The 27,811-nt window shown below is 34.4% G+C and overlaps 1 long non-coding RNA gene across 2 annotated transcripts in view; it reads right to left on the reverse strand.

Annotated features, from left to right (window-relative positions):
- The window catches only part of LOC311609267, a 34,613-nt gene extending 13,194 nt beyond the window's left edge, over positions 1–21,419 (reverse strand). Inside the window, exons 1-3 of one of the 2 annotated variants that reach the window (XR_014783334.1) lie at positions 21,383–21,419; positions 11,080–11,181; positions 8,828–8,889 (exon numbers count right to left, since the gene is read on the reverse strand). This is a non-coding gene — a long non-coding RNA (uncharacterized lncRNA). Of the gene's footprint in view, positions 1–8,827; positions 8,890–11,079; positions 11,182–20,361; positions 20,467–21,382 lie in introns of those variants that run through there. The other variant, XR_014783335.1, reaches the window with a different exon arrangement.
- Between the last annotated feature and the right edge of the window lie 6,392 nt (positions 21,420–27,811).

Here is a 27,811-nt window from a genome sequence, read left to right on the forward strand (position 1 = left end):
GTGAGGCTCATGTCCTCTACTGTTTAATCATGACTACCCGTGGCAGGGAAGTGACTGGCCTGTACAAATTTGAGCATTAATTCTTCACCTAGCACCCTTGACAGATGCAAATATTATATACAGTGGACTAAATTTTAACCTCTACTGGGACCTCGAATTCCCTTTATGCTTAGACTATTCCATAGAATAAAAGAAAAGATGGTATCCTCCATATTCATGGAAGTGTTTCTTGTCATTGTTTCTGCTACAGCACTAATGATGTAAGGATAGTATCAGAGATTAAAAGTCTAAATACTTTCATGTACTTGCCAAAAATAGTAATGATCATTTTTGATTACATATGCTATGCTTGCATTCTTTAATTCAAACTTACATCAACTCTGTATTGTCCTATCTTCATCAAAATAATTCCAAGTAATTGATTTAATGCATGCACTGAAAAAAATAATTGAATTTAAAAATTATAAGTAAATGGAAGCTGAAAATTTTTAATATGGGAAGAGTATTTCATAACCGTTAAATATAATTCTGTTTTAACATTTTGTCATGTGACATGAAAAATTAATTAATACATTATAAGAAAGAGCAATGCCCTCCAATAATAAGGAATGGCAACATATCCGCTAGCATTTAAATGTGACTGCTTTGCTGCCAGACACTGCTATAATTAACCATTTTACTTATATCTCTAATGATTATGCTAAAATATGAATATTTCCATTTCTATACACATTTTGTTTAATTAGATAAATATGTGATGTTGTAATAAATTATTTGTTACAACATATGCTTTATAAATTATTTTTTAAAGATGTTATTCTAGAATGACAAGCCATGAGTTAGTCTACACTAAAGAAAATTGTGGGCTAAAATAAGTTTATAAAAGATAATCCTTAGGCTAGTCAGATGATCAGAGAAACAAAAACTTTTACCATCAAGACAGAAGACCTGTGTTTGATACTCAGAACCCACATTGTAGAAGTAGATAAATACTGAGGTATTTTTTTCTTTTCTTGCTTTCTTTATTTTTTAATTTTTAAATATTATTTTATTAATTTATTCTTATTACATCTCAATGGCTATCCCATCCCTTGTATCCTGCCATTCCTCCCTCCCTCCCATTTTCCCCATACTCCCCTCCCCTATGACTGTGAGTGAGGGGGACTGCCTCCCCCTTTATATGCTCATAGGGTATCCAGTCTCTCCTTGGTAGCCTGCTGTCCCATGTTTCTATATAATAATACACACATACACACATACAAACATCCCCACACACATTAACACACAATTACGTTGAAGTTATAATGGCCTCTCATTTCCAGCCAGGAAAGCAACTTTCTTTAATCTTGAGTGAGTAAACATTTGTTTCTTGATCATATTTTGAGTCATCCTGCATGTATTTATTTATTTGTTTCTTTTGTGTATATGTGCATAACTGCATGTCATAGTATGCAAACACGTTGAAAGATAACATTAAAACCTCAGTATTCTTGGAGACAGTTTTCATAAAGACAGTCCTCACTTCAATTGAAAAAGAAATAGCCTATTACTGTAGGCATAAAATGAGTAAATGTTTTATTATTTTTTACTTTATAAAATTTATTTATTAGAAGATTCAGAGACTATTTAACATACATATCAGATACGGTGGGATGGTAAAACAGACTATGTTGAAGAAAATGAGCTGTCAGCGTTGGATGTATTAGATTGATTGAGTTCAATGATTATGTTATTTCCCAGTGCATCTAGAAACTCTTACCCTGGAATAAAAGCGGCGTTACTCCATAAAACACATCCAAGAGGTCGTCTGAAAAGTGATTGTTCCCCCAAATGGAGAATACACAGAAACCAAGAAGGAGGGAGATTGTGTTTACTTTAGTTGCACACTGAATGATCAGTGTGAAATAAGTGTGACTTTTTCCTTAGCAACATGAGTTGCCATAGATCTAAGAAACTGTTATCATTTTCATAGACTATTGCCAAGGGACATATGATTTTCTGTTAACATTAAATGTATGGCTGCCAACTGGTATTTGAGACCTTTTTGTTAGCAGATGAGGACAGGTGCCAGCCAAATGAGGGTGATTCTAGAATGAATAGCCCAAAGGATAATGAGGAGTGTAATTTATATTCCGTGGTACTGAGAAATTTGCACTAACTCACTTACCTTTCCCCTAGTAAATGTTCCTTGTAATTACAGTTACTGGAAGTCTTGACAACATAATGCTTTTATGAAATAAATTTTCTAGAACTTAATAAGAGAACATAGCTGATGTCGCTGAGTAATACATTTCATGTATTTTAAGCCACTCAGTTTGTGATCTCTTGTTATATCACTTTAATGTGATCTACACTGGGGTGAATCCACTTAACATAATAAATATGTTAAATTTTTGTAAGAAAACAAAAGTAGCACACAGTGTACAAAACCAAGGAGACAAATGATATTATTGAATGACAATAAAAAAGAAATAACTTTTTGGGTAGATGCAACTGACATAAAAGCATGGCTTTAATACCATAGAGGACTATGTTATCATTATGTAATACTGAATACCATGAAGGGTTGAATGGGAAGACTGTTTTAAGTTTTACATGTGTGATATATCTAGTCTAATCTCATAGGATAGAATGGATTGGCTAAGCAATGACCAGTGGACATATATGCTTCACAAGTCTTGTTCACATTTGTTAACGGCGTGAACTCCATGTTTGCACTAACGCAAACAAAGAATGTTCTAATTACTTTGTTAATTTAAATAGATGCCTACAGAAGAAAAATTAGATAATTATTCAAGATAAACATAGGGAACATCTTTATTTGTAGAAAAATTGTGTTCATATCCCAGATATGGGAGTATTCAATTGGAAAAATAGGCACTTGGGAAATTCATGAGCAAAGTTTGGACAAAAAACAATTGATAACATGCATGTTAATAAATCCAAAAGAGAATTTTGGAGGAACTTGAGATTATAGTTAAAAGTAGTTTCTCCACATACTTAAAAAAATAATGAAAAGCTGAAGGTGATATGATAACATCCTTTTTAAGTGAAGCTTTTTACAGATCATTCAAAGCAGGAGAAACAACAGTGTGTAAGAAAATTACCATAAGCTAATTATGTGAGGAGTTATCATTAACATATATTCCAAAGATTTCATGTTTGAATAATAGAAGAACTTAAAATTTAGGAAAACAAAATCAATAATTCTCTGGCATGATAGTAAAAATGGTAGTTCTAATTGCTTTAAAAATATTAGTTTCCTATATGTTTGCTATTTAACATCATTAATAATCCAGTTTCTCACCCAAAATAAAGCAGTGATAGTCATAGTTGTGGTGACTGGTTTTAATGTACCAGAGAATCTAGGATCCAAGTATATCTTTTGCATAATTCTATGAGTTAACAATTTATTTTTGAGAAAAATCAAATTACATGTTATTGACGTATACTAATTTTGACATCTTGTGTTTTGTGAATATTAAAATACTGACACTTTGCTTGTCTATTTTTTTTTCTGGTGACATCTGAGGACTCTCTTCTTTCTTACACTCGATTATTTGTGTCATGAATTTTAATATCCAGAGTAATTCAATTCTGAGACATGTTAGCAGAATGAAAATTGCCCATAAATTTGAGAGATGCTTAATCACAATGAGATTAAGAGTGACAAAAAGAGGGATTCACAAATAAACAACTGCTATCTTGAAATAAACCAGGAGTTATCTATCATAGTTGTAGATCTGCAGAGAGAAAAATGAAAGAATCCTCTGCACTATGAGGCACTGCTTATTAAAGAAGCAGTGAAACAAAGATTATTTTCAATTATTTTATCTTTATTATTTTGCATTCCTTATTAAATTATTCATTATTTTCCTTATCCTTACTATTTCATTAGACGTCATGCTGTATTGTGTGTTTACTGATATTTTTTTTCAAGACATAGTTTCACTACATAGAGTAGGCTGGTCTTGAACTCCTAGTATTTGTACCTCAGCTACCTGAGTGTCAGGACCATGACCATATACTGTGATGATGGTTTCTCAGTATTTTCTTGTAGGCCATTTACCCCATATGAATTTTAGTGGCCAATTTACATGTAACAGCATCTGTGTAATATGAGCTTCTTAGAATCATTCATTTGCTCCATCAAAGAAAGACTTACTATCCAGTTGAAATATTCCTAGAAAATACATTGAGCTTTTATTACCCCTGCTAGTAAAGTGCGCTTAAGTAGTGATGACATGCAGTGACAGACTCCTTAGAGTGTCAGAGGGAGGTGGGATGTATGGATATACATTTTAGGGCAATATGAGACATCCTAACCGACAATGTTTTGAAGGTGACACCAAATAGCTAAGACATTGGCATCTAAAAACAAATTGAATTCTAGTGCACCCAATTCTAGCACTTATTTTCAGAAGTGGTGATCCACAACAAAAATTTTGTTTATGTAGAATTCCTACAGATGGTTCAAACTTCAACCTATATAGAAGGCAAAAATCTCACATTCTCTACATCAGTGATGTATAATAGATGATCTGAGGACTAAATTGAAGATGAAATTATACTCAGTTATTTGAAATGCTTTTTGGTATTGGTTTGTTTGGGGGATTAGACATGTTTTATTTGTTATAGGAAACTATAGTAACAAGAATTAGAGCTAAATACACGTATTAAGTCATAGTAATAATATATTTGAAAAATAAGATTATGTGAGGGTGTTTAAATTTTAACATGCCTAGAGATTATTAGCATCTCACTTCTGTCCTTTAATGATGAAAATGTTATTTCTAGTATTGGTAGGATATTTGATGCACCTCATTGTCTGCTTAAAAAAAGTTGAAACACCCATTTTCTTTTTTTTTTTTTTAATCATAATTGTTATTGTTTAAGCTGGGTGGAGCGCTCACTTCCACCCTGGGTGCTTGCTCAGTGCAGTCGCAGTTCTCCTGCTGTGGCTGACTGTTCAGGCCCTGAGAAACTAGCTGAGCTCGACGCGTGGTTCGGGCCCAGTATCCCTGGCTGGACTTGGCAGGGAAGCCAAAAGGCTGTGGATACCTTGGCCTGATCCAACGCTCATTCAGAGACCCAGAACAATTTCAGGACCCACAACAAAGGGGAGCTGAGGATCACTGGCTGTGAGAGCCCAAAACGACAGGGCTAACCTCCTGCCATCCACACCAGTGAAGTATCAGGGCTTCCAGCCTACGGAAATTGTGAGAATCGAAGACCCAGATATGAAAGGGAAGAAACACCCATTTTCATCTCAGCATTTCAAGTTACAATAACTTCAAACAGTCAACATACCAAAAAGATATAGCATAATAATCTCAGTAACTATTTGGTAACAGTTGATTAAACATAAAAATAAGTGATGATTACTGATGATTACCATAACTGAATCGGTTTCACACATGGTGTATGTGAAGAATTATCAGAGCATACCCTTATTCTTTAATAACCCAGAGTAGTAGTTACATAAAGTAATATATGAGTAATTTTTCCAAAATATTAAGTTACTTTCTTACAATAATTCATTTAATTTTATGACTAAAACTACTTGTTTATGAATTGAAAAACAATGCATTTGTAAATTATTATACTTTCAAATTAAATAGAATTTAAAATTTTTTGAATAATAAATTTCATATATATATGTGGAGATATATATATATATATATATATATATATATATATATATATATACATATATATGGCTTTTAGCTTTCATTCTCTCCACTCCAACTCCTCATGTGCACCCAATAAATCCCTCTCAAGTTCCTGACCTAGGAAGAAAATGCAGCAATAGCTTTTGAGTTTCACTATACGATTATCATTGCCAAATAACAGGAAGAGATTAAATATACCTGCAGTTTGAAGATGTAGGATGATTGGCTCTTTACATTGTGGTAATATAGTCTCTAAAAATGTCTCTAACATTCCAAGAGACTGGAACTTTAGCTGAAACTCTTACCTGAATTAATAATACATCACAAATAAGGTAACATCACAAGAACAATGAAACAAACAATATTACTTGTCATGGATTTCCCATGTAATCATATTATATACCTAAACTAATGAATGACAATACCTCAAATTAAATTCCTCCATGCCCCTTGTCTAGAAAGACAGGTATATATGTATGTGTTTATGGACATATGTATGTTGTAATAATTAATCATTTTCAAAAAGTAGCAAGAAGGAAAAGGGGATCTTATATGACAAATAACTTCTATATGTGTTGAATGAGGCACACAGATAATGTTTGAATAACATATTTTCAGTACTGAATGCTTTAGTTTCTATCAGACTACAGACAAACCAAAAATGACAAACTAAATCCACAGAATGGGAAAGAGTTGAAATGGGTAAGAGGGTTGGAACAGGAGGGAAGGTGGAAGTGGCTGCATTTGAAATGTAAATGAATATATATTCATTCATTCATTGGCTACTACTTTTTTCACTTAGTTTTCTTTGTTGGCCAGGGAACAGGAGGATGATTTCCTGTCAACCTTATTATGGAACACATTGTAATTCAATTTATGCAACAATGTCAGTGGTCCACTGTATCCAATGTGATAATCATTCATCCTACACTTATTATTACCCATTCCACATTAACTTAAAAAAAGTATTGTTCTATGTAAATATGTGCACAAAGTGTGATTTTTTTAGCTTAATATTTTAGTTTAATAGAGAGAGCCTTCTATCTGTTACAAATGGTAGAATAGATAAGGACCTGTAAGAAATTTCATCACACAAAAAAAGTTTGACGGCTGAAATGATCACATTCTGAGTAGCTTTGAACAACAACAAAACAAAACAAAACAACCAAAAAACCAAAACAAAAACAAAACAACAACAACAAAAAAGAAATCAACGTTGAGACCATAGAAGGAAGTATCTCATGTTTGTTAAAAACTGAAGCTTAGGAGTTGAAGAATATCAACAATGACTCAGGATAAGTTGCCAGTCACCATATTTTGTGATTTTGAGGGCTCTGATTTTTTCTATACATAATTGATAGGGTTTTATAAATAGTAATTATACATGATAAAACTTTGGCAAAGTTTGTCTTCTAATATAAATTTATAAATTAAAAGTATGAAAATTAGTAAGTTCTGAAGTTCCTAAGTTCCATGCTATGATTTTATAAACAAAATAATATGCTACAAATTCTTCCAGTCAGCATTTGTAACCCAGAAGTTCCAGTCTGGAGACAATCCCATGTATTTTCCTTTGTAAAGTATTTAAAATATATTTGTAACACAGTCTCTTTATGTTTCTTTTATAGGTATAGTCATTTTCCCAGTTCATCCATTAGAGACAACCTTCCAAATGATGGTAATTTATAGTTTGCATTGTAGAAAGTATCCTATCATGAATAAGTCATTTTAAATGATACATTGTAGGGTTTTTTCTTTAAAGACTGTGTGTAAATTCATGCAAAAAGAAAACAATATCGTCTTTGATGATAACTACCAATGGGTTTTTGAGCTATCATTACTTTATTGTTCAACGATTTGAACAACACCATAAGACTTTTATGCAGCTCTTCCTGGATGGAATAACACAAACAGAACCAGTAATCAAATCATGATTCAGGGCTCCATAAGGAAAAATGTGAGGAAGAGAGAAAATAAAAGCCTGTAAGAGATTGTACAAATTTGGAAATGTCATTTATCTTGTTTTGTTCCTCATCATTTCCTCAGGCTCAATGTAAAGTGACTCACAGTTAAATCACCATGGATAAAACAACATTTTTTTGTGTTTGATTTTATATCTGAGATTATTCACATAAGAACTTAAAATGTTTGAATGGCCATATACAACCAGTAGAAGCAAAACTCCTAAGAGACTCTCAGGCCCTTTAGCTTCCAGATTCCAGACAAATAAATTGGATATTTGTCAAGTATGTATTCTTTTTAAGAGTTCAAACATAGTATCTTTTATTTGGGTATATCAACTATGGTAAGGATAAAATCCAGCTTTGGTAATAAAAATGCATAGAGCTAGTATAGAGAACATAATGAAAGATTTATAAATGGTTCTTAATAATAAAGAAGATAGAAAAAATTTGACTCTAGTACAAAAAAGCTACAGGTTACCCAAACCAGCACTGACACTTCAGTAATTGTAAGAACACAATTTGAGCATAGGAAAGCTTGAACAAAAGTGTCCATCAGTGTGCTTATAAGACCAAAGAAGCAGCAATGCTCATAACAAAAGTTAGATATAAGAATTTAAGACCTGGGATTAGTATGGACAAATTCATAGGATGACTCTTCTCTCTGTGACAATCCTAAGACATATAGAATGTCAGCTTTTGTTGACTCTCTAGTTTCTGTATATACCCATAAGCAGTATTCCTATTAATTTTCCCAACTAAGCATTCTGATAATTTACACAAATAAGAATGACTTGGACATGCATTATATATTGTGGTTTCTTTCATTCCTACATACTTTTGAATAGTATTTGTTTCATCTGAGGAGGACTACTGTTTTTGGAAACACTGAGCTACAATGTCAATGTAGAAAGAAATCTGGGCAGGCTCTTATTCTGTGCCTTTGCTTCAAAAATCAATTTAGGATATTTTCCTTAACAGAAAATACATAAGATATTCAACTGTTAGGAACAGATCCATGACATATTAGCTAAACTGCCAAGAGGCAATCCAAACCATATTTCCAAGGTATGATAATTGTGACTACAGCTAAAGTGCATCTCAATAAATTATTTGTGAGTCTAACTGCCATCTGACAAAACAATATTTTAATGATACTGCCTTAATGATAACAATTATATTCATATATATTACCTTGCACAAAATTCAAGTCCAGGCGAGTCAAAGTCCTCAACATAAAGCTCTATAGATGAAATCTGATAGAACAGAAAGTGGTAAAAATCCTTGAATTCTTTGGTACAGGAGATAGTTTTCTGAACAGTAGTCCAACAGTTCAGTCACTAAGAGCAACAATTCACAAATAGGACCTCAGGAAACTGCAAAGCTTCTTCAAAGCAAAGATCCATGTCATCATGACAATGGGACAAGATCTTCGCCAACCCTACATTCTTTAGAGGGTTAATATCCAAAATAGATAAAGAAATAAGAAATTTGATACTCACAAACCAAATAACCCGATTTAATAATGGGGTACAGAGCTAAACAGAGAATTCCCAAGAAAGGAATGTCTGATGGTTGAAAAATACTTAAATGTTCAACATCTTTAGACAATAGGGAAATAGAAATCAAAATGATTCTGAGATTCCATCTTACACTTGTCAGAACGGCTGAGGTTAAAAAAAAAAAAAAAAAACTCTAGTTATAGCACATGCTGGTGAGGATATGGAGAAAGGGGGAACATTCTTCAATTACTGGTGGAAGTGCAAATTTGTAAAACCACTATGGAAATCAACCTGGAGGTTTCCTAGAAAACTGACAGTAGATTTAACTCAAGACCCAGATACACTCATGGCCATTACCCAAAAGATGCTCCACCAAACCACAAGGGCATGTGCCTAACTGTGTTCATAGAAGCTTTATTTGTAATAGCCATAGACTGGAAATAACCTAGATGACCCTCTATCAAAGAATGGATGAAGAAAATGTGGTTCATTCACACAATGGAGTACTACTCAGCCATTAAAAAAAAAAAGACATGATTCAATTTGTAGACAAATGGATAGTACTAGAAAAGATCTGCCTGAGTGAGGTTACTCAGGTCTAGAAAAACAAATGGTACATATGTACTCACTTATGAGTGGGTATTAGCCATAAAGTAAGGACAGCAATGATACAATCCAGAGACCCACAGAAGCTGAGGAGGGACAAAGGGAAGATGCTTGAATCTCAGTCATAGGAGAAATATCATCGATATATGTAGTGGATGGAGGGAGGGAAGAGGGTAAGAGAGTGGGTGGGAGAGTAATAATGTGGGGATCAGGTGTGGAAAAAGTGGAGATGGGAGAGTAAGAATAACACTTTGAGGTAGAATGGAAGTTGACAGGGACATCTCTGGGACAGGAAAATCTCTAAAAGGCCTACAGTGGTGACCTGAGCTGAAAGGTATAGCAATGGGGCTAAGGGAACCTGAATTTAACACACCTTGTATCCAGGTGGGGCTTCCCATGGAGGGAAGGGGGACACCAGCCTATCCATAAAACCTTACACCCCAAATTTGTCTCATCAACAAGAAGTATAGGTAAAAAGATGAAACAGGAATTGAAGAAATGGCAAACCCATGCCTAGCACAACTTGAGACACTCCCTATGGGAGAGAGCCAACCACTAACACTATTAATGGCACTCTGCTATGAGTGCAGATAGGAGAATAGCCTAAGTGTCTCCCGAGAGGCTTCATCTACCAACTGATGGAAACAGATGCAGAGACAAAAGACAGACAATTGACCAAGCTCAGGGAGTTTTGTGGAAGAGAAGGGAGGACAGGAGATGACGGGATAAAGGACAGCAAAGACCTATAGAATAACTAAGCTCGGCATATGGGGTTCACAGGGCTTCTATCCAATAACCAAAGAGCATGCACTTGGTGGACCTACACCCCTTACACTTATTTAGCAGATGTGCAACCTGACTAATATTTGTGTCCCCTAACAATGAGAGTAGGGGCTGTTTCTGACCCTGTTCCTGCCTTTGGATCCCTTTCCTCTAACTGAGCTGCCTTGTCAGGTTTCATTGGAAGTGGATATTTTTAGTCCTGCTGTGAGTTGAGATGTTAGGGTTTGGTACCTCTTGGGGGCCTCCTCCTTTCTTAGAAGGAGGAGGGGGGAATGGAGGAGGGGGCATGAGGGTGTGACTGGGAAAATAGGAGAAAGGAGTCTGGATCAGGCTGTAAAATATTTTAATGATGTTTTACATGATCCAAATTCCAAAAACAAATTTCTTGTTTATGTATGTATGTGTGTATGTATGTATTTAATCCTCTCAACTCACAGCAGGATTAAATGTATAAGATTTACTTATATTTAACAACATGAAGTTATTTTTTCTTGTTTTAAATGCATTTTTCTATGCATAAATCACAATTTAAGGTAACACCAATTCCTTCTTTACCTCATGCATTTTTGTCCACACCCTTCTCTCTTTCTTCAAACACCCAATGTGATGACGTCTGTGGAGAGTCCGATACAGATCCATGTAAGTTGATAGGCAAATCTGAAAATAATGAAAATCATTTTAATGTTTAATATGACCCTTGCCTTGACTTTTATCTGATCCTACCCTGAAAATAACATAATTTGTTTACTGATATGAATTTAAATTTCTGTGAACATCTAATCCTTTACTATATTCATTTACTATAAACATTTCAAATTTGGATGACACAAAAGCTCCTCAAGCAATATTTTCCTGAATCTTATGTTATTTAAACATTTCCATAAACATTCAGCAAATTTATGTAAAGGACCAAAGCAGTCCTTTGTCTTTTTGGAAATTACCTCTGACATCTGTCATTTATGTGTCATCCTATCTACAAATATGACTACTATGTTTTCACTTCTCTACATGTCAAAAGCAATGGTTCTGCTACTTCCCCTCAGTAGCTTTGAGTCTTTCCCATCCTACTGGGTCTGTTGATGGTATGTATGTAATCCAAGAGTGGGAAATTTTCTATCAGTCAATGTGCCTATAAAACCGATTATCACTACTACTAAAATTGTATTATTAAAAAAGAAATTTCTTCCACACTTATGAAATTAATGAAATCATGTAAAGAAAACTTTATGGAAATTTTAAAAAATTTTTCCATAAGTCAAAGATTGCCAATGCATAGGAAGTACAGTTTCATATGCATTTTCTAGGCTTTACTTTAGAAGAAGGTAGTACTTCTAATTAGTAGTACATTTCCATATATAACATGTTCTTATTTCTCAGGAGCATGTCTACATATTTTATTTATTTATTTATTTATTTATTTATTTATTCTTAATTTTATTTTATTTTTATTTTAAAAATATATTTTATTAATTTATTCATATTACATCCCAATTGTTTCTCCATCCCTTGTATCCTCCCATTTCTCCCTCTGTCCCATTTCCCCCTTACTCCCCTCCCATAAAACTGAGACTGAGGGGGACCTCCTCCCCCTGTATATGCTCATAGGGTATCAAGTCTCTTCTTGGTAGCCTGCTATCCTTCCTATGAGTGACACCAGGCCACCCCATCCAGGGGACGTGGTCAAATATGGGGGCACCAGAGTTCATGTGAAAGTCAGACCCCACTCTCCACTCAACTGTGAAGAGTGTCCTATCGATTGTCTAGATCTGGGTATGGGTTTGAAGTTTACTGCATGTATTGTCCTTGGCTGGTGCCATAGTTTGGGCTGGACACCTGGGCCCAGATCTGCCCATCTTAATGTTCTTTTTATAGGTTTCTAAGACCCTCTTGATCGTCCTATTTCCCCATTCTCCCATGCTTCTCTCACCTAGAGATCCAATATGATGTCCTCCCCTCTGACCCACCTGCCTGATGAGTGAATACTTTCATGGGACATGCCCCTTGGACTAGTGTCCAGCACTGTCTTAGAAAACTAGGAATAAGCCTTCCTCAAGACCCAACTATTCCACTCCTTGGAATATACCCAGAAGATGCGCCGACACACAAGAACATTTGCTCAACCATATTCATAGCAGCCTTATTCATAATAGCCAGAACCTGGAAACATCCTAAATGTCCCTCAGTAGAAGAATGGATAAAGAAACTGTGGTACATTCACACTATGGAATACTACTCAGCTATTAAAAACAAGGAATTCCTGAAAATTGTGGACAAATGGATTGAACTAGAAATGATCATAATTAGTGAGTTAACCCAGAAGCAGAAAGACTCAAATGCTATATACACACTCATGTCTATATATTTTAAAAAGTGATAATCAATCTCCCTCATTAAGTTTTCCCACTCTGTTATTGCTAATCTGGGAAATAATATATCAAGTAAAAAGAAACTTAAGCATTGAATAAAACAATACTATTTCCTGGCTCTGAAATTTGAGCATTTTAATTTTATTTCATTTATTAATGTTACTTATTACCTAGTGGAAAAAGGTAATCTTAGACTTATAAGAGATATGGTATAGAAAATTAAACCTGCATAAAATACAGAACACATATTTAACTTCTATGCCTGAATTTCTTCACTTAAAATTAGAAAGCTCCATATATTTTTTTCAAATTTTATATTGTTAATTTATATTTGTGTTGGAATCAAATTCCATTGTGCTTATGTACAATATTTTCAACATAAGCTGAGAGACTTCTATGTTTATTCCTTTTTCATGCTATTAAGAAAATAATAGACCACTACGTTAGAATGTATGGTCCCTAAGAAATACAGCCATGGAATGAGGGTGAAGGATATTCAAGGAAAACAATTGTGGTTTGAAAGGAGAAGAGGAAATAGTGGAAGTGGTGAGCATACAGTAGAAAAGGTGAGTGGAGGGAAGGGGGAAGGGGCCATGTGCAAGTCACTTCTGTATTGTAAATAAGCAATCATTTCTTAAGGAGAAGCAAAGGTTTATTTCTCCTCCATGTCCAAAGATGTTAGGAGTAGGAAAGCTAAGAGTGTAAATACAGCCATAGTATTTGTTCCCAAGACCTAGGAACGAGATCAGTGAGGCCAGATGACCTTCTCTGTCAAAATAACTGATATCAATTAATTAGGCTTAAGGCGTAATAACTAATATATAATCAGACAAAATAACATACCTTCACTTCTTTATTAAAAATACTGCTATGCAGGTAAAGCTGCTTCATGTTACAGTCCACAAAATTTATGTGTATATTAAACATATTTGAGTATCCACAAGGACTAAAATGAATTCCTTTACCTCTAAGGCAATCTTTGACCAATTCTGAAACACCTCACAGAAGTTTGCTGGAATTTCTCTATACCTTGGATATAACCTGGAAAATAGAATAATACTATTTTCCATAGAAGAAGCAAGGTACAACCAGGATCCACATCTGCTCATAGAGTCCTGTTGACTCTTCAGAGGAAAGATCCTAGATTCTTCCACTTAATACACTTAATCAACAATTGTTTGCACAAGGGACATTTCTCATTCCCAGTTTCTAGAGTTTCCTCTGTTGAGTTTTTTGAGGATTTCATTCTCTTCCTAGTTCCCTGGAATACTTTATGCTTGCTTCTGTGCATCTTCCCTGCCAAAGGATCCTTCCTAATGTCCCCAAGCAGTTTCAAGGCAGCATATACAATGATTCTGCCTGAGAAACAGCATACTACTCATTTCCAAAAATCTGATATTTAATTTCACCCATTTCAAATGGGGGATGTTAGTCATGGACACTTCGCTGTGACATAAAGTTAAATATACCTGCCATTGCTTTGAATCAATATATCTGAAGTTGATGCCTCTCCTTACCTCCACCCAACCCAACTATAACTGTTTTAAATAATAAAGCTACCAAACAAATGCATAGAGCTATTGCACTTATCCCATAGGAGTGCTGCATTATCAAATTATTCTCTTTATTACAGTGATAGACTGATTTATAAGATATTACCATTTTATATCATTCCGATTTAATAAATGTTGGATTATATAATCCATATAATTTTCTCCAACATCACAAAATGAGTAACTATGAACCACTGATGAATCATATGGCACTTATATGAATTAAATATATAATTAACAGTAAAATTGAATGAAATACACCAAGAAAGGATATGGATTTAGATGGGTGTATAAGTGAGAATTATCTGGGAGGAGTTGGGAGAGGAAGAAACATAATCAGAATATATTATGCAAAAATGAATTTTAATAAAATAATAAACCTAGAAACATGTTTTCTCTTACATGCAGATGCTGATAGGATTTGGCAGTTTAAAATTTCCAACAACATAGCTAGGAAAATTAAATCAAATTGTGAAATTCTAACATTAACCTATGAGTCAATAAGAGACTGTAATGTGAACACGCTAAGTGTTCAGTAATTTTTATGGAGTAAAATAAAATTCACACAACTAGTAATAATGGAACTCTCAGAAGGTAATATTGAATAATTTCAGCATTGTTTATTTGTCATCTGGAGAAATATATTGAAATTATTTATACTGCTTTCAAATCCTTAATTTACAAATATTTTAGTGCTATCTGGAAATTACTATATGAATATAGTATATGAATATATGAATTTATTTTCATAATATAACAGTCCTCATGTAGGCAAGTTTCTTTTTCACATTCTGAATGCCTCATTAGTAACTCTGTAATATGTGGTAGATATAGGAATAGACCTTTAAATACATTAATATTTTAAAATATCATAGAGCATCCCAGAATAAGGCTACCAATATGCATGTGTGGATAAAGTCACTATCCTCCAAGTTTGTTGAAGTGAATTTGACTCCTACATGGTAGATGCGGTTAACTGACTCTTACTGGTTGTTCTCTGACACACAGCTAACTACATACATACATACATACATACATACATACATACACACACATATATATACATACATATATACACACATATATACATAGAATCTATAGATAATTTATATTGTTGTATAACAAGGGATATTTGAGTTATTAAATGGAATTATCAGTGTAATTTAAAATGCTTCAATTTCTGTGTTGCTGTTGCTGTAGCTAACATAGAGTTTGTAAACGGAAAGAGGTGTATACAAGACTCATACCAGAATATGATGTGAGTGAAAAGCTCCATGTGCCACATTGGCTTTTAAAATGGGTCTTTTTCTGTGGAAAAGGAAGATAGACACAGTCCGAGGAAAAGCTGAGGAAACAGCACTATCCCTCGAATACCAAGAAAAGACAGAGTCCTGCTAACAAGTTGACTTCAGCTAAGGGTGAGCCAATTAAAACAATGTAATCACTAACTACAACATAATAACCAGTGCATCTTTAAGCCATGGAGTGTTAGAATATATGTTGCTATAATAATGTAAAAGAAATGCATTTTTTACTTATTTTTCTTTCCCAGGAAAACACAACATTTTTTCAGATGCCCAGACAAAAATATTTGCAAATTTTCCTTTTTTTTTTCTTTTTGCATGTGTCTTACATAGCACGTGGAAAAGTCCAAAAGATATCCACCATATCATTTACAGACATGACCTCTACTAAACTGACTGTAATATTTTTGTAGGCATTCATAAGTTCCCAACCAGGTTGTTGCAATCATTTCTAGCATCAGAGGTCACTTCATTTCTCAGGTTAATGTCAATGTTATTTTCTAAACTCCAAAATTTGATCAAGGCATGTCCTTGGGTCAGAAAATAACAGCAAAAACAGGCACTTGATTGTTTTGATAAAATAAATGCTTAATAAAATGCCTTGTGTTGTCGAGAAAATGCTTCACATACTTGAAAATATTTTAAAAAATGCTTCACATACTTGAAAATATTTTAAAAAGTGTAAATTGTTATGTTAACAAGGTTGACACTTGCAGCATGCAACCCAGTGTTCCTTTTATCTTACAAATGAATGTGAAGTTTTATTTTGTTTTCTTTTTCTCCATTAATATAAAATATAACTCCTATTCCTTTCAATTCAGTTCTATTTGAGATAATTATTCTTTGCTTATCAGGGTAGCATAAATATTTCTATTTCATTTGAATCATGATCACTTAACCAGGATTTAATTTTTCTCCAATGGATAAAGCACTCAATTTGTGGATCTCATCCATATTCTTGTTCCTCCAAATTAAAAAAAGAAAAGCTAATATAGGTATTACTCAGTAATGAACCAACTTATATTTTGTCAAATATCATTCTTTTACAACTGGAGATCATATTTCTACATATATATTTCAGTGTTTTATGTTAATAAGGCATATAAATGTTTCTTTAGGTGTTATTTAATTTATATTTTTAACTTGCATATATCCACTAAATATATATTTATTAACATTATCACTGAGCTAATAAGCTTGGACAACACCTCACATGTGTGGCATCCAAAACTCCAAAACATAAACCTTTACATAAGCTGAAAATCCTTAGTATCGAGGCTTCTTTCCTTCACTCTGACTTGTAACAAAATAGAAATTTAGCTAAGTTTTATTCTAAAAATGATTACACTTTGCCTGAAAACATGATCAATGAATTATAGTACTGACCTTTGCTGTACTTTCAAGATTTACCAGTAATACAATGATATCTTTTATCTAAAACCAGGAATATATCCCTTTCATTAACCTCATGGCTGTTGTAGTAATGCTAATCTTTTCATTGGCCAAAATTCTCTTGGGCTGTATATGTAGATCACTGGTTGAGAGTACTGATTTTTATTTTCAACATTTCAGGTTCAGTTTCCAACAACTGCATAATTTGGTCACACAACAATCTGCAACTCCAGTTTCAGGAGATTCAGGATCCTCCTCTGATCTCCATGGGTACCCGACACACCTACCTATAGAACACATACATATACATAAAATACCATAAACCTAAGCAATAAAATATTTCCACTTAATAGAACAGGCCATAGGATTCATTTTAATAGTTTTATATATGTATAATTGAAGATTCCTACTGGTCACACATCTCAAGTTTAGTTTCTTGACAACTGCATCTTTTTATGATATTGATAGAATCAAAAGTGTTTGTCTTTCACATACATTCACAGGAAAGTCTTCAGCTTTATTTTGCCTAAGCATTTTCTTTCTGTCTGTTCAACTCATGAAAAGCCTTCCAAAGTGCAAATCATGTTTCACATGTGCCTGAAATGTTTTACAGTTTCTGAAGCTTACATGGTATCCTCTTCCTGTTTTATAAATAGAATTAATTCAGCTACATATAACCTTTATTACACACAAGAAAATATTTATTTGTACATAAAACCAGAATCTGGATAATCAGCAGCTAACTAACTGTGTTGACATGAGCATGAGGATGTGACTATACCTCTATGATTTCTTGCTAATTGTATAAAAAATAGTATATAATAATTGAATTTTAAGTGATCAAAAAGAAGTATGTAAAAAAAATCTTTGTTTGTTTTTTTGTTTACTTATTTATTTATTTTCCTAAATGGAATGTATGGTCAATTAAATGGATCTGATTTAAAAGTAAGGATAAACTCTTGATTTCTGTAGAATAATCATTGAATCCGTGCAACAAATATAGAGGTTCAAATAAATTAAGGGGTAGTAGGTCATAGAATGAGGGCATCAAGAAGAAAAAGATGAATTTTATTGAACATTTGGATATGAAAGATCATAGCAATTGCACCTGGAAGTGGCCATCAATCTGATTTTGTGATATTTTGGAAAGTGGTCTGACCTCTTTGTGTGGTCCTTAAGAAATAGTAATAATTGTTTTTATGAGTATGCATAAACCTTCAAGTATTTCTTATAATAATAAGCATCTGCAATAATATATTTTTTCATTACTGTGCTATTACTATGAGCAGATGCTATGACCAAGGCAAAGTATTAAAAAACAACAATAACAACAACATTTAATTAACGACATATGCAGAGTTTCAAAATATAATACGTTACCATCAGGCATCAGGCACAGCCCTTTGTAGCAGGGGCAGACATGATGCTGGAGAAACAACCAAGACCTCATATTTGATATGCAAGTTCCAGATAAAGAATGTCAGAGTAGGCTAGGAATTGAGGTTTTGAAGCCTCAAAACCACCTCCAGTGACACATTTCCTCCAAACAGATCACATTTCATAATCCTTCCTCAACAGACCACCAAGTGGAAAACATTCAGATTTCATTAGAGATCCTATCATGCCCATCCTTATTAAAATCACAATATTTATTCTTAGAAAAAAATCCTTCCAGATAAAAGACAATGGGATGGTTAAACATCATTCAGATAAAATGAAAAACATTGCCATAATACGTCCATATATATTGAAAGGAATATTTTTATAAATATTCACACCTACTGATCTTTCTAAATAATACTGTAAATAGAAGCAATGCCAGTCAAGATGCCTTAAAATGAGGACTGGAAATATACACATATACACAAGTACACATACAACAGCTTGAGTGTGTGTGTGTGTTTGTGTGCATGCTGGTATTATTTCAAATTTGATAACTTTTTGAGTTGATTAAATTGAACAACAGACATATTTATGATTCTTCCATGGAGTCATTCTTACCTTCCAATCAGTTTATTATACTCTGAGATAAAATGAATAACAAGTGGATGCTACCATACATTTGCAGTCGTCTCTGAACCCTCACTAGGACCAATCAGAAACGAACTGGAGAATCTATAAGGACATAGAACCTTGCAGACCTCAGCTATCCAGTGATTGGTATACAATTATTTCACTAATATTGTGTAATTTTACTGATTTACCTGCCAAATCAATTTATTAGACATAATTAACAACCTAAACAAAATAAAAATCTACTTGGGCAGATTCTTCATAACATGGAAATGAATCTCTAGGGAAAGATTAACAAATATACTATGAGTCATTAGAATATTTCTTCATAAATTATATTATGCCAAATAAATTAATATTAAAAAGTGAGGCAGAAAGGGAGAGATTGCTTTCCTCTCTTGCATGTGAAGATAAGATGTAATTTCTGTGATCTCTGACTTGTACCTCCATGTATTTTCCTGTTCCAATGAGAGACATGGACACAAATATGCAAAACAACCACATACTACCTGGAGTCTCACGAGAAGACAGGGAATAAAAATATCTTTAATTAACACCCTTTCTTTCTCATATAGTTGTGGTCATAGTTAAGAGCACTTCAATTTAGAATTTCTCATCAATTGCCTGCTTCTACAATCTAATTCCTTATAAGACCAGTATCTTTATGTAATAATGATGAGCGTTGTTGAAAACTCATTGATAAATTGCCTTTTTTTTTCCTGTCTCAGACTCAAGAATATACTTTCTAATTATTGTGAATGTTAAGACTTTTGGCATGGCAATATGGCAGATTTGGGCCCAGGGGTCCCCCTCAAACTAAGGCACCAGCCAAGGACAATACAGGCTGTAAACTTTAAACTCCTATCCAGATCTAGCCAATGGTCAGAACATTCTCCACAGTAGAGTGGAGAGTGGGATATGACTTTCTCAAGTACGCTGGTGCCTCACCTTTGACCATATCCCCTGGAGGGGGAGACCTGGTGGCACTCAGAGGAAGGACAGCAGGTTACCAAGAAGAGACTTGATACCCTATGAGCATATACAGGGGGAGGAAGTCCCCCTCAGGAACAGTCATAGGGGAGGGGAGTAAGGGCAAAATGGGAGGGAGGGAAGAATGGGAGGATACAAGGGATGGGATAACCATTGAGATGTAATATGAATAAATTAATTTTTTAAAAAAAGGGAAAAAAAAGACTTTTGACATCCTACCTAGTAATTGTAGGAGGTCGGTCTGCTGTGTTGTGATGCTAAATGAGGGCTCCTAAGATCTTCCTAACTGCCCCGAACCTTGCCTCCCCGATTAGCTGAATAAATATATCTGGACAACGAAGAAGAAAGGGGCGGAGAGAAGGCCTGAGATCTTCGGGCAGAGAGAATCCTGGGAAAAGGAGATGGGACTGAGAAAGAAGGGGAAGGATCGCCATGAGATAGGAATAGAGAAGGGACGCCTAAGCTCCAGGTGGAGAGGAACTCAGAGCATTAGCAAGCATTTTGGGATTATGGATGGGAGGTAGACCAAGTATAAATTATTAGAAGCAGATGGAGTGGGAAGAGACTGGGAGTTATTGGAGCATAGCTTAGGAGCTAATATCTGCCTTGCCGCAGGTAAAGGCTCATGCTAAAGTACACAAGTGATTTTATTTTCATTGATTGATAGTGAATTAGAAAATAGCGTAGCAATAATAAATATATATTAAGCCATACTTATAATCACTCACAAATAATAATAAATTTAAATATATTATATTTGTTATGATATTTGACTAAAATTTGAAGTCTAGGAGATACAAGACACACGCAAATTAATGATATTTATTAATGTTGAACCAGAAGCACCCTAACACTATCCTTGAAAACAGGTGAGTAGAAATGTTTGCATGTAAAACATGTATTATTTATTTATAACTATGCTTACTGTGAAAGTTACTATATGTCACCAAAACCTATGTCGGCTTCCCGTTGTTGAATATCATTACAATTATTGTAACTTTTTCATACTCATTCTCTTTCTTTCTTTCTTTCTTTCTTTCTTTCTTTCTTTCTTTCTTTCTTTCTTCTTTTTCTCACTTTACATCTAGTTAATCGGCCCTTTTCCTCCCTCCTCTCCTCTTAGTCTCACCTTCCCTCCGTCTTCCCCCTATCGCAATTCCCCTATTCCTCAGAAAAGGGGAGCCCCCACCCCCACTTTGGAATCAACCCAGACATATTAAGCCACATTGGGACTGAGTACCTCCTCTTCCATTGAGGCCAGGCAAGGCAGCCCCTCCAGGGGTAAGTGATAAAACATCACAGAGCTCACGTCAGAGACAGCCACGCCCCCACCCTGCTGCTCTTACTAGGCAACCCTTATGAAGCCTGAGCTGCGCTTCTCATTGGCTACATCTGCGTAGCTGAGGTACAGCCAGTCCATGCATGGTCCGTTGTTGGTGCTTCAATCTTCAGTCTCCATATGCCGCCTGGACCCAGGTTAGTTGACTCTATTGCCTCCCTGGATAATCTTGTGGAGTTTGAGATTAGTAAATAGAGGATTAACCAATCATAAAACAATACCGACAACACCAAAGACTTCTTGCTTTTGTTCAACACTGTTAACATGAAATTACTGCAAACACTTACCTGCTGCTTCTGTCTCAGTTATATCTCCAGTGCTTCCTTCCTCTCCACTCTATTGTTTCGATATTCAAATGTTTCGGATAATTAATCACATGGAACTGTTTTAAAAACATCCTTGCCCCTAGAGACCTTTCAAATAATTAGCCTCTTTGCAAGTCTTCAGAAATGTAGCACATTACGCGTGATCTAAAGTCTTTAAACTCTGAGTTCTTTTTTCCTCATCTGCATTAACTCAATATTTCTTCGTTTCCAACTGTTGAATAAACCATAGACAGAAGATGGCACTATTTCTTCATTGTTTAATATATTATAAACATACGAGTGTGTATGTGTGTATGCTCGTGTGTGTGTGTGTGTGTGTGTGTGTGTGTGTGTGTGTTAGTGGGTGTACAAAGAAATCTCACTTTGAGCAAGCTTGTTTTAATGCTTCTCCAAAGATACTGTGGTTTCCCTATAAACTGAAGGAAAGCAATACGGTCTAAAACATAATTAAATTACATACTAGTATATAAATACTTAAATTTAAGCACAGAAATCTAAACAGTTAAATATAGTTACAGTTTCATAGACAGCTCAGTTTAGAGCATACACTAATTGTCCATAAACACATTGAGAATATTGAGACCATAATGACGGGAATGGGGCAAACACTTGTATTCTGGGTCTTTTCCTGAATTTTAGAAGTTGTAGAGCTAAGTCTATGTCAATCTACATAAAATCATTTGCAAATGTGAGTTAATAATAGCTGTTCGGTTTTGAGGATAAAGTGAAAAATATAGTAAGTGCTCAGCTGACAGCCCTTTTTAGTATGCTATAGCTGGGCAGTTCTTTTTCTCCATCAGTTGAGGAATTAAAAGAAAGGGAAAATGGCTCATTTCAAAATTAAAATACCTTTTATTGGCAAGCATGGCAGGCTGCTCGGAAGAGAAGAGTTGGAGAACTAGAGGAGACAGCTGATCTTTACAGGGGTTGGTTTATTAGAGTGTCTGATATGCAAAATTGTCAGGACTTAGTAGCTGTACCAGGCTAAAGTAGAAAAGTAGGAATTTATGCAAAGACTCCATTACAGAAGCTCTAGACACCGAGTGCCATGTTAGACAAAAGCAGCAGATAGAGCACAGAGGGAGGCTGCATGGATCTGATGAGTCTGGACCATATAGATTCTTGTGGCGCCCGTGCCACCACGGTACCGAGTCGAGGGCGGGGGACTGTGGATTTAACTCAAGCACACACACACACACACGCACGCACACACACACACTAACACAGCAGGTCCTTCATGCTAAGAGAGCAGCAGCCGGGCAGCGGTTTATTATTCTCTTTCCCAGAGTTCCAAAGAGCCTTCTTATAGGCAGCCAAACAGGAATCCTCCTCTCAGGTGAAATCCCTCAAGAGGTAATCGCACACAGGAGGAAAAGTCTTGAGGAAGGGAGGGGCGCATTCTCAGAGCAGTAAACAGGACTAGGTAACCAAGATAAACACAGACATGGAAGCTGCTAGAAACAGGACATGAAACAGCAAGACAGGCAGGCAGCCCAGTCAGGCCTGGTTCCTACAGATTCTGTTTAGTAATATGCTGTAGTTTTAAAATAGAGATTCCATTAGGCAGTTTTAAATAGAGAAGTAGCATGTTTATTGGAGAAAGGCCAATAGGCCCAGAGGATGTTGCTTTCCGGGAGACCATTGTTATGCTCTGATGAGAAGTCTAGTTTTGCAAGGGAAATCAAAGGAGAGGTACTAAAAAATAAAAGCGATCAGATGCTCAATTATTCAGTTACATTTACATAAAAAATTATGTATAAAGCAACACAACTGCTTTACTTCTATGCTGCTACTACAGTCATTGTGGGTGATCCCTGTGGGAGGGGTCTAAGAAAATCCTAAGACAAACAAACAAATAGACAAAAAAAAAAACAAAAACAAAACAACAACAACAACAACAACAAAAAACAGAAAGGAATGAACCTTAGCATAAGCATATCTATTTGAAAGTATAACAGAGTTCAATTTTCAATGAATAAATCTCTTCAAAGAAGCAAACACAATTTAAAGATTTTTTTTGATTAATAAAAAGAACTTGCCTTTTTTCTTTTCTTTTCTTTTCTTTTGAATAAACTTATATACAGAGACAATTGTTGTTCAGCTTCGGGTGTGGCTATTTTGGTCAGTGTTCTATTACTGTAAAGAGACAATATAACCACAGCAACTCACATAAATGAAAACATTCAGTTGGAACTTGCTTGCAGTTTCGAAGATTTACTCCGTTATCATTATGTCAAGGAACATGGAGGCAGGCAGGCAGGCAGGGTGCTGAGGCTGCTGACAGTTGCATCCTGATCCATACACAATAAGAAGAGACTCTGCACATGATCTTGCCTTTTTTTTTTCTTTTTAAGATTTATTCATCATTACGAATACAGAGGTCCTGAGTTTAATTCCCAGTAACCACAAGTGTCTCACAACCATCCATAATGTGACCTGATTTTGGCTTCTGAAACATGTATAGTTTCAAATTTGTAAAGCTAATGCTCAATTTCAATCTCTTGCGAATAGGAAAATCTCTTCTCAGAGTAAGCACATGGAAAGTCTGAATTCTGTCCTTAGATACAATGGAAGGCAAGTGGTGTTAGGAGGAGGAGAGCCAGCATAGAGCTTCTCACACAGGAACAAGACTGTGAGCTGTTTTAATAAACTTTTTGAAGAATTTTATTTTCATAGGTTCTATTTCAGGTAAAATATCACAGGGGGATTTAATGGCCTCAGAGAATAGTAAGAAAAGGAATACTATAGGAAAACAAAAAATAAAATAAAATATTCTGTTCCATAAAATATACATTTTTCATTGCAATTACCAGCATGCTATATATGAAATTTCAGCAAAAAAGTAAAAGACAACTAAAATTGTGTTTTTAACTTTAATTTGAAAGAACTGACCTATTGCTGTAGATTCAGACTGAGATGATCGGTTCCCCTGTAAGTGAAAAAGGCCTTTGGTATGATCACATGACAGTTCCCTCTACTTTTCTTTAAGTATTAGATTAAAAAAATTACAAGGATAAAACTGGAAGAAAAAGAAAGGGTTGTAATTGTCTTACTGGATATCATTTTGATGTAATGGTTATATTTTAAAAATTATAAATTTTTAGGTAGGGAGCTTTATAGATTCCTGATTAAAAACAGTGTCTGGCATGTTGAACTTTTTATCTACAAAATACACACCTTATACGCATAGAACAATAGTGTTTTAAACTTATTTCAAATGAAAATACCTAAGTTTAAAACAGTATTGGAAGAGTTAAAAGCCAGGACTTCACAAAGAACTATTTTTAGTGTCTTAGAAACCAATATAGCTACAAAGGATATTGAATAATTGGTATAAGCAGTAAAACCAGTCTCATCATATGTTGTGTGAAAAAGAAAAAAAACAGGGATTAACTCTGAGGGTTTTGGAAAAGATAGCAGATACCTCAGTGGTTTTATATGAAATAGAGTGCCTATTAACATTGAGTACTTCTCAAAGAATGTCACAGTAAAATATTTTCCTTTAATCATTCAGTTCATTTACAATAAGAGGAAACTTCAAGATAAGACCATTAATCCGCAGTCAGTTTGCATATAACACAACATATATAGCAAACCATTTTTCTTACACTTAAAAACATCTTGGGCTTAGCATACTTCTCAAGAAACAAAGGCCTAGTTCTCATAAGTATCTAGCACCTGGCTGTAACTACTCTAGCCACATGCTATCCATACATACATGACGATTTTTTTTGTGATGCAAACATTGTAACACCTCAGGAAAAAAAACATAAGTATAGATTAGAACTGTCAGGGCAGCCTTCACAATGAGTGGGCTTCATGGCCTTTGAATACATGATACGTTCATTCTAATGACACTATACCAAAACCATGAAAGTAGAAATAAATATTTGAAGTGCTTGGTTTTATAATTTTATATGGTTTTAAATTTATAATTAAATTAATTAAAGGCACAGAACTGCAGAATCAAATTGAGGACTTTTCTCATATCAGCCCTTGCGTAGCAGGTGTACTTGGCTCAAAGATGCCCGGTGTGCAAGAATGCAGACCAGTCATATGTCGACAGGTATAGTTCCTGATAATAAAGGAGAAAAAGAAGTAAAATCTGAGCAAAAGGCAGAGAAATTAATCCTATCAGAGGAAAAAAATGGTAAAGGATGGACACCCAGATCTTCTGTTAAAAAAGTGATAAACAGTTGGGATCCTAAGAACTGTATGGTGCCTTTTAACAGCATAGAGCAGGAAACAGTTATGAGAGTTAGGTTCAGTTATGTGAAAATCCTGAGCTGTAAATTGCTCTTAGACATATAACTATCTATTGTCTGTCATACGTCATGATCAACTGAGTCCAACGCACAATATTCTCTACAGTCCACAGAATTACCTGTTGCTTCTAAATTATCTGAGGGATAATTTAAAAATATTTGAATTTACATGTGTATGTATGGGATTATGGTTCAAATGTATTAAACAATTTTAGATGTAAGTTATTTCCCATGAATAAAATCAAGTCACTAATGCTCTAAAAAATCTTATTATTATTCCTTTAAGAGTTAACATAATATAGTGGAAAGGAGTGATATATATATATATATCAAATAGCTTACAACATATGAAAATAATAAAAATAGAACCAATGTGCAAAATATCCCACTTAATAAATTCACATTATATATAATTATAGAGGCTGAATGAGAATTGTGAGTTTCCAAAAGTAGATTAAATCAGGGATAATGACAAGTATTGTTTGGATGTATTTAAGAAACTGCAGAAAAGTATTAATTTTGCCTGTTAATGATAATTTTGCAGTGTGTATCATGAATTATACAACATGTGATTGCTTCCATATTATTATTGCCCCAATACAGTGGGGAATCTGGGAACATGTGCAGTTTGCCCATGGTTATGTGGATGGAGTATGCGCCATATGTTGGTACACAAATTCATTGGCCGGTAGTGGATTATTGAGAATTTTTCTTGTTCTTTAACTCAAAAAAGTAAGAATCTAGCTATTAAGCGGCAATATCAAATGGATAGTATAGATTTAGAAGAATGAGGTAGTGTGGCCTGTGCAAAACTAAGCTAAAGATTATCCTGTCCTATTCGACAACATCAAGCATTCCCTTACAATTTTCACCTTCAAGTCACTTGGGATTCCCATTAACAAGGTAGTGCATTTTTCTGGAGGCATACAGACATGGATGATGGCTCAAACCAAATTAATTTTATGTGTTTGTTTTCCAAGTGATTAAAAACATTTAGAAAGAGATAAAGGCATCAAGGATATTCTTATTTAATGATAAAAATGGGGTGAAAACATCCAAGGAGTGAGGACCAAAGATGACTTGTAGGAATAAAAAAATGAGAATTACAGAACTTCTGGAATAATTATTTTGGGAGATTTCCGGAATACAAAAATGAATGGACATAGAACAAATGCCTGATGTTAGGAGTAATTGTAGAATGTGTAATTTAAATTAAAATATACAAACATTTCCATATAAATAATGCCATAAAGATTAATGTAAAATAATTTTTACATTAATGCAATGTTTTTTTCAGACAAACAAGAGACTAAAAATCATAAGAAATTTTTAGGAGCAAGTAGATGTAATAAAAAGGAAAATCTGATGAATAGTACTATAAGGACAAAGGAGAAGAAAGCTGTAGAGGCATTTAGATGATCAAAAATAAAATATAAATTAACTTAAGTATACTAAACAGAGTTTAAGTAAATAAATTTAATCTGTAGTGGACATATAAATCATGTGTTTTATGCTGTTTCTCTGTCTCTGTCTCTGTCTCTGTCTGTCTCTGTCTGTCTGTCTCTCTCTCTCTCTCTCTCTCTCTCTCTCTCTCTGTGTGTGTGTGTGTGTGTGTGTGTATGTGTGTTTGTATTTTATTATATATGATATACCATAAATATATGGCTTTGAGTTACATTTGAAAGGTAATTTCCCAAGACTTAGTGTTTGTATCAGTCACAGTACTGGTAGAAAATAGA

The sequence above is a fragment of the Acomys minous genome, assembly GCF_964271855.1.
Source record: "Acomys minous genome assembly, chromosome: 11".
NCBI classification, from domain to species: domain Eukaryota; kingdom Metazoa; phylum Chordata; class Mammalia; order Rodentia; family Muridae; genus Acomys; species Acomys minous.